Here is an 8,921-nt window from a genome sequence, read left to right on the forward strand (position 1 = left end):
CTATGAGTTAGAAGTGACTCCATGGCACACCACCACCACCACCACAAGTACTTGTCTATTGGGGTCCTGGGCTGGCACTTTAGGATAAGTACTGGACTGCTAAGTGCTAAGTCCACAGTTTCAACCCAACAGTCATTCCTCAGAAACCTTATACAAGAAACTCAACACAGCAGCACTTAACAACAACATGTGTCTAATCAGGAAGGAAAGTGTCCAGGTAGAGTTCAACCTGTGACAGGCAATGTTTGGCATATGTATTTACACCTATCTCTTTGTATAGTCTGTAATATTCTTTTAATTCTGGGGTTCTCTTGTTTACTGGCTCCTGTCTTACTCAGACTAAAATAGAAAGTTTTTAGTATTAATTATTATAACCTGACAGACTGTTATTAATTCTGTGTGTGTGACTGGAATTCAAAGCGTTACCAAGGTACTTCAAAACTTTCGTGATAAAAATGGAATTAAAAGATAATGAAATTTTTCTATGAACTTTTTGAAGCACTCTTATATTTCTACCAGATCTTAGCATTTTGTCTTTTTTTGCCCCTGTGAACATTTTTAACTCTCTCTTAACATGAGCTAAGAAATTAATAATTCTCTACTTAATATAATTGATCCTCACCTTTTTCTTACATTCATTCTACTATTAGTTGATAGGTTTTGTAGAGGGTGCTATAACTAAATGCTGCTGATAAATAAGTAATGGTCCCTACATGCAAAGAATTCATCGTCTTCTACAGAAGATAACCATGCAAATAAACAATAGAAATGCAATGTGGTAAGTAAAATAATAGAAGTTATGTTTGATTTATGCACAATTGGTAGCACAGCATAAAAAGTGATAAAATACCTGGCAGCCGAGGGGGAGGGATGAGGGAAAGGTTCAAAGAAAGTATTTTGTTTAATCTAGCTCTTAGCAAACACAGGCACCCTCCATGCCAATGAAGAAAGGGAAGGCATTTTATTTACAAGGAAAAGTATATGTACATAAAGGTATGAAGATATGAAACTATGATACCTTTGTCAGAAAACTTTGAATGTTTGGGGAATCATAGAGGAAGATGATAAAGAAGAAGATTAAGGGCTATATTATGGAGCATTTATTATATTTGATGACAGAGGTCTGACTCTACTCTCTAAGCAATGAAGAAAGATCTTTTAGGTGTGTGTGTGGGGGGGTTCACATGACCAGTTTTGTATTTTTAGGACAGTCAGTCTGGTAACAGTTTGGGGAAGGCATGCAGTGAAACTGAAAGCAGTATGACCTGTAAGGATAAATATCTAGACGATGTTCATGGTAAGAAGGGTGGAGAGGCAGGGATAAATACGAGTGTGTTTATTGAAGGAATTGATAGGATTCGTGATCTCAGGATTTATTGCTTTGACTGCTCATGCCAAGGCTTGCATACTGTTGTTGAACTGACAAACAATGTTAATGGTACCTGTAAAAATAAAGAACATACAGTTTTCTCACAAAGCAAAGAAATAGGATGACATCCTCCTTTTCATCAGGAAATGATAGAGGAAAACACCAGAAGGTCTGTCATTTGTTATGTTATGAAATAATTCAATTTCTTAAAATGATAATACATCATTCTCATAAAAACTAAAAGTTAATTGAAGACCAGTTCAGTGGGCCTCACACTGAGCTAGTGCTAGTCCTCACTACATAATACTTTTCATTTTTTAAATTATCAGACGTTATGTTCCATTTAACTCTGTATAAAAAAATTTCCTATTCCTTTTTACTTTTCTAAACTGCAATATCAAAATGCAATTAGAAATATTTAATAGGTTAAATTGTTATTGTTGTTGTTAAGTGTTGTTGAGTTGGTTCCCACCCATAGCAACCCTGTACAGGGCTTCTAAGGAGCAGTTGGTGAGCTTGAACCTCCGACCTTGCAGTTCAGATGACTTTGCAGTCTGGCACATCAATCCACAGTGCCACACCAGGAAAATAGCAGGATTAAAATACTGCTTTTTGTAAGAAAAGATGCCCCACCTAGTAAAGACTTGTTTAATCAATACGGTAAGTATAACAAAGAACATTTCTTACTTAGTCCTCATAATCAAATAATGTACCAATATTGCTTCATAGTGAAAATTTGTTCTGACCAATTTTCTGAGGTAAAAAACTCTTGTTGTTTTAGCTGCCTCGGAGTTGACTTTGACTCATGGTGACCTTATGTGTAGCAGAATAAAACATCACTTGATCCTGTGTCATCCTCACAACAGCCACCATGTTCAAGTCCTTCATTGTGACTATTTTATCAATCCATTCCACCAATTTACCAATCCAGTCTTCAATGTTCTCATTGGCCTTCTACTTCATCAAACATGAATTCTTCCTCTAGCTATTGATCCCTACTGAGATGCATCCACGGCAATTAAGCTGGACAATGTTCTGTCAATGGGATAATATCCCTTTTCTCCAGCAAATGTTAGCTTTATTCAACAAATGGTGATTGAGTACCTACCAGGCACTCTGCCTTAGGCACTGGTGATACAAAAGTGAACAAGATAAAGCCTGTATTCTGGGGATGAATGAAAGATGTGCTTTTTAGAAAACTCGTGTTTGTTAGAAATTGCTTACCAAATTTAGCATTTTAAGGAATACTTAAAACATAAATTTCTTGATATTTGGAAACTTATGCATGTAATATGAAATGAATAAACATACAGAAGCCTGGCAAAATTCATATGGGAAAAACATGTACTGAATTTTAATACACAAATGTTTGGTCTTTTCTATTTAGGATTTCCTTTTCAAACATTTGTGTTTCTGAACTGTTGTGGTCATAGGAGAATAGTCTACTAGAGGTCTCTGCAAATAAAGAAAGAAAAAAGTGGAGTAGAAAGTAGAAATGGAGCTAAAACAGAGAGGATTTAGACCACAACACAGTTACGAAAAGAGCATAGAATAAGATGAGTTGCTATTGTATTATTTGAAATAGAAGAAAGAAATATTGTATTATTTGGCAGTAAGTCATACAAAATTAAGTCTTTTAAAATTATGTAAGTATTAAAAACAAACAAAGTAACAACAACAGAAGCAGCTGGAGGCTGACCAGAAAATACAATTCGCCTGGTTGGATGCTAAAGAAGTCCGAATATAAAATACCTTTCATGCTATTTTGTAATCCTCAGAGAAAAGAGGATCAAATGTGCTGGATATACTTTAGTCTTACCAAGCTTACAATCATTTTATGCAAGTCAACGAAAATGATGGGGTGATGACAAAAGAACATGAATAGTCTAGCATTCGCAGGTATTTATTCTGAGAAGACAGGAATAATTTCTGTTCACACTATATTCCCTTTCAAAAGACGGTATGTACACATGTTTTAGAAAGAGAAAAAAGTCTATAAAACACTGTTAATCAAAAACCATATCTAAAATATTTTGGTATTATGGCTTGGTTAAGATAAATATTTTTGTTTTCATTTATGTCACGTACCTACATGTTTTCTTAGCAAATCGATTTTTGAGCCAAAAGCAGACCAGAAAGGATGCAGTTGTTTAGAGCTTTCATAGCATCTGGAAAGTTATTCCGGCAAGTAGAGTCAAAACCATTAGCAAAACAGATGTTTTCCACTGTGGTGGGAAAACACAACTTTCCTATATGTATTGCATATGGTCCAAATCCATTTCAGAAGTAAGACTCCATCTCTTAAAGGGTCATCGTGTTCTCATAAACTCTGCCAATATAAGCATAAACCAAGGGATAAGCAAACTATTTCAATGTTTGAGACTTGGTATTTTATAGTAATCTTTTTTATGTCAAGTTTGGTTTAAAAAAAGAGGAAAAAATGTTATAAACATCTAAGTTGCCTCTTTAAATCCTCAGTTAAAAATAAGAGTTGGATTAAAACCAATTAGTAATCTTGGCAGGACTCCTGGGAGCTAAGAGTGGGTAAGGACAGGAAGTCAGGAGGGAGAATAGCAGCTTGAGAGCTGTTCTGGCCTTTCCTTCCAGAAAAAGCAAAGGGACGCTGCTTCTCTCTGACCATTTGGAAAGAATATCAGAAGCTATAGAAGATGGGTCATATCAAATAGCTAGAAACTATTGATTCAAACTCACCAGTTACTACTTGGAAACCATATACTGGGTCAATATGAGTTGGAATTAACTTTATGGCATTTAACAACAATAACATTGTGCCCCAAGAATATAGGAAATGAGTCCATTCACATTTGTCACATTTTCAATACAGATGAATTATCACTATTTGATGGCAAACCCCACATATTCTACAGTTTTATAAGTGTTTATAAAAAGAAAGAAAAACTTTAAATAAGCAGAAGGTATTTGCACTGGCCAAGGAGCTCTGGTAGCGTAGTGGTTACGAATCAGGCTGCTAACCTCAAGGTCAGCAGTTTGAAACTACCAGCAGTTCAGTGGGAGAAAGATGAGGCTTTTTGCTCCCATAAAGATTTACAGCTTTGGAAACCCTATACAGGGTTGTTATGAGTCAGAACTGACTCCACAGCACACCACCATCACCATTTGCACTGGCCATCATTTACTGATGAATTGTTTCAAGCTAAAAAATTCCATGTCCTTAGTCAATAGAACACTTTCCTGGTTTAAAAATTAGTTTTTTATGATTTCATTTAAACAAGAAAAAGAGAAACAAGGAAAAATAGAAGAAAGAAACATACTGCTATTTATTGTATCAAATAATGTAAAAATGATTGCCAAGAATCAAATGAAAGAACACTTTACTTGACTAAGCTGTAAAACTGGTTTTGAGTCAACAGGGTTGTCAATATTTTTAAATGTTGCTCAATTATACAGATAAGTACTTAGGTTGTCCCAGATCACTGCTGACATTTCTAAAATATTCTATAGTTTCAGAAGCACACCCTGTAAATACATTATTTGGTGCAAATTATTATTTGGATTCTGAGATTTCTGCTGTTTCTAGAAGAGGATTTCTTACTGACACAAAATGTTTTATGTCTCTTTATAATGAGGTGCTATTAGGATATACACTATGGTTCTTTATTTGTTCTCTGTTCGTCTCAACTTGGTATGCATGCCTGCCAAAAATGCTTATGAAAGCTGGAATGTGGATTCATATATGTCAGCAGAAATGTGAATTAAGTCAATTATTGATACTAGGCAGACACATCTTATTTTCAACGTCTTATTAACATTAAACCAGATCCATTTATGATGTCATCACCATCTCTGTTGACTCTCATTCTTGTCTGAAGTCAACTCATCAGGAATTGGGAGAGAAAACCTTTGAACCTGAAACAACTTCAATTATCACCCTGCTCCAGGGAATTGTGAGCCAGAAAGATACCCGTACTATAGAGAGAAAAATAAAGATGCCTCCATGAAGATTTACATTTGTCTAAGAGATAATACTATTTATCCAATGCATGGAGGGAAGCCCAGAATAGAAAATTAGGTTTTCTTATTTCTTTTAAACAACAATAAAAAGGAGAAATAAGGAAAAATAGAAGAGAGAAATGTATTGCTTTTTATTGTATCAAATAATGTAAAAAGAAGAAACAAAAATTTGCTAAGTGGATAGATAGCATTTTAATTCCTTTTGAGATATCTTTTCCAAGTATAACTTTACTTTAGTTGAAGTACTAAGAAGTTTCAAAACTGGTTATACATCAAGTTTGGTAAGTGTGAAAGCACATCCCAAAGCCAGAAAAAATGAGATTCATATTTTCTGCAGCCAATCTTTCCCCATTTTACAGCTTTATTAGTGGACAACTCAAAACTATGTGGCTAGGAAAATGAGCAATTGAAGATAGAAGGGTGTGAATAAAAACAAATATGTGTAATTGAAGGCTGTATGTTGAGAAAAGGCTTTATGCAAAAGACATAGAATTAAAAGGACGTTCTGGTGTAATTTCTGGGATTAATATATGTCCACTGAAGTTGTGGATAGATAGGGGAGGAAAGTAGAAGACCAGAGAAAAAGTTAGGCAAAAAGCTCAGGTGTTTCCAGAAAACTTAAGAGAGATAATTGTAGGAAACACACTAGTGACTACATTAATTAAGAAAGTAGTGCGAAAGAAACAATATGTTTTTTCCCTAAACTTAATTTTTCTCCCCTGTGGCAGTAGGTCCCAAGTCTGAAAGGAAAAAGCAATGGGGGGGGGCATATATATATGATGTAGATGAAGTTAGAAAAGAAAGCAGAAACATGTCATTGGGTCAAATCTAAAGACTACAAAACTTTAGGTTTCTCCTAAGGAAAAGTAATACCACGGACCTGAATGGACAAAGATTAAAGGCTCATGAATAGGAAGGAGACTAGAATATAGGCCTTAGATTTCTATTTAAACACGTCATTAAAAGTGCCATAAATTGTTTTTCCAACTAATTTTATCAAGTGAAATCTTCCATCTGGTTTTACTGAGAAAAAAATGGAAAAGTTGTGGAATAGTAAATTCAGGGCTGGAAGGGATCTGTGTGTTTTTTCCTCCCAACCCCCTCATTTTTCTTTTAGCAATTCCAGAGTGAGGTGTAAACAGAATCTAGGGAGCCCACATGCTCCAGACTTGCTCATTAAAAACACAAAACACACACCACAGAACAGCTTCAGTCACTCCTATGTTCTCTCCAGTTACTCTTCTGTCTCCTCATAGCTAAAGGCTTGCAACAGCAGTTTATACTGGGTCTTTCTACTTTCTCACCTTCCATTCACCTCCCCAGGCCACCTTATCAAAAATGCCCTCAGTCAATTTCCCTTTCAAAGCCCACTCTTCCATCTGTGGGAAGTGGGTTTTGCAGCAGGACAGTCTGGCTTAAAATCCTGCCTCTGCCATTTACTACCTGTGTAATCTGGGGCACATTCACCTCTCTGTGAGGCATATTCTTATCTGTGAAATGGGGACAATAATATATACCTACTGCACAGTTTTAATAGAGCGCTGAATCAGTTAAAACATGTCAACTGCTTAATATTGTGTCTGACATGTTATAATCCCTTAATAAATGTGAATTATTGTTGCTATTAGGTGCCATTGAGGCAGTTCCAACTCATAGCACAACAGAACAAAACACTGCTCAGTCCTGCACCTTCCTCACAATCCTTGTTACCTTTAAACCCAATGCTGCAGCCATTGTGACCATCTAGTTGGAGGAACTTCCTCTTTTTTGCTGACTTTCCACTTTAATAAGCATGATGTCCTTTTCCAGGAACTGGTTCATACTGATAACATGCCCAAAGTATGAGAGACAAAGTCTCACTTTAAGAAGCATTCTGGGTCCCAACCAAGCTTCAGCTTGGTACCTGTGTAGGTACCTTGGTGGGCTCTTTATTTTTCTTAGGCTGCAAAACGAGCAAGCTCCCAGATGGAGAGCAAAAGGAAGTCTCAACAGTTGAACTACCTGAGCTCCCCAAAGGGTTTTATGTGGAGACGATTGTCACCTATAAAGAAGATTTTGTTCCGCTTACTGAGAACATCTACAACTATTTGAAATCAGGGACTGGTGGCCCTGGTACAGAATCTTGACTGACAGCTGAATTCTGAAAACTAAGAGTGTGCTTCAGCATGTAAATTTGATAAATGCTTTGATTATCATTTTATGTTTGTGAGAAATATTTTCAGAGAGAAAACTAAACCTGTATTTTAAGAGGAGAGGTGTCCGATATTTGCATAAGTAAAGGATGGAGGTGAACTTTCATAAACTTAGTTTTCTGGGGGGGAAAAAGAAGCATTCTTTTTTTAATGTTTTATATTGAATTATGTGATCATTTACATGGGAGAACATTAGGTTTACATTCATCCTATTGTATATCGTTTCATTGCCATGGTTACAATCCCCTCCATGCATTATCAACCAACCAAAGGTTACACCCTGCAAGCCTGGCCCCTAGTTGTCAGCACACAGCCCCTCTCCCTCTCTGGGTCTAGAGTCCCCAGCCACTCCATCTCTCCATGTCATCGTCACTGTTTCTCTGGGTAGGGTCCTGCACTCCACTCTTCTCCCTTGATGGCCCCAGGGACCTCCACTTCTGGAGTGCAAAGTCAATCGCTCCCCTCCTTTTGGTACAAAAACATCTACCTTTACATTTCCAACCCTCACAGTCAGTCCTGATAGTAATTATTCATTATTGTGCCACATGAGTGCTATCCATCTCCTTTCATCAACCCCATCCAGACAGATTGGATGCTACTCAATGGAGAGTCTACCTTCCTCCATGCCCTCTGGATCTAGGCTCCCTTTTGAGAGCTTGTAAGTCAGTCACTTCTTGCTTTTGTAGTCCCCCCCTCCCCCCATTTTGAGTAGTCAATGTCCAAGTTGACCATCCCTATCTATCCTGTGTATCGAGGGGGTGGGAATGATCTTCACTATAGAGATTTGTTCCCTCTTTTGAGCTACTGCTTCCATAGGTATTGGTCAAGTTAATCAAATTATATCAGATTACTCTTTTTGAAAAAAAAAAGCATTCTTGATGTGCTTCTTTTTTTAATTTTTTAAAATTTATCACTGCCTCTTTGACCAGGTCTTTTTTTTTTTTTTTTCAAGTTTTTATTGTGAATTGGTGATAGTTTACATAGGAAAACATCGGTTTTATACTCATTATTTCATTGCAATGATTACATTCCCCTTCATGCGTCATCATTCAACAGTATTTGCTTCTATTCCCTCTGTTGTTGGTTTTTTTTGTTTTGTATTTAATGTACACAAAAATACTCAGGAATATATAATCATTTAAACAACTGAAGGGCACGTTCTGCAAGCCTGCGTCCTGGCTGCCAGCACACAGCACCCTCTCTTTCCATGAGTCTAGAGAGTCCTCAGCAGCTCCCTCTCTCCATGTCCTCATCTCTGCCTCCATCTCAGGTATCACTGCTTCTCTGGATAGGGTCCCACATTCTGCTCATGCCATTCCACTCGTGTTCTTCTCCCATGATGGTCCTTGGGTCCTCTGTTCCCGTAA

Source organism: Chrysochloris asiatica, unplaced genomic scaffold (assembly GCF_000296735.1).
Source record: "Chrysochloris asiatica unplaced genomic scaffold, ChrAsi1.0 scaffold00086, whole genome shotgun sequence".
Taxonomy (NCBI): Eukaryota; Metazoa; Chordata; class Mammalia; order Afrosoricida; family Chrysochloridae; genus Chrysochloris; species Chrysochloris asiatica.